We start from the raw sequence: 307 nt of genomic DNA, 5'->3' as shown, positions 1-307 counted from the left end.
CATGGATAGCGGAAGGACAGATTATGTTAAAATGTTTTGAGAAGTGTTCTGAATCCATCCTTTAGATAATGTTGAAACCAATAATTGTATTGCACTGCTCTCTAAACCCTATGCACAGAGTCCCCCTTCCTTCCTTTTGCATGTTCACATTCTGCGTCGCCAGTGTGTCAGAACCCCGCTGGTTGCGTAGCATGTGTTCGAACTACACACCCTCTATTATTCCTATTGGAACGTGTTTCGGATACAACACGAAAAAGAAATTTCAGGAGGTTGTCTGTACTATAGTTTGGAAATATTGAATCTTTCT

General features: G+C 40.7%; 1 long non-coding RNA gene across 1 annotated transcript in view; it reads left to right on the top strand.

Moving 5' to 3' along the window:
• LOC119581852 overlaps positions 1–307 on the top strand; it is a 10,982-nt gene that overhangs the window by 794 nt on the left and 9,881 nt on the right. The gene's annotated exons all lie outside the window — the stretch shown is intronic.

This window comes from Penaeus monodon, chromosome 15 (assembly GCF_015228065.2).
Source record: "Penaeus monodon isolate SGIC_2016 chromosome 15, NSTDA_Pmon_1, whole genome shotgun sequence".
Classification (NCBI taxonomy): domain Eukaryota; kingdom Metazoa; phylum Arthropoda; class Malacostraca; order Decapoda; family Penaeidae; genus Penaeus; species Penaeus monodon.
This window is presented reverse-complemented; position numbering and strand designations above follow the sequence as displayed.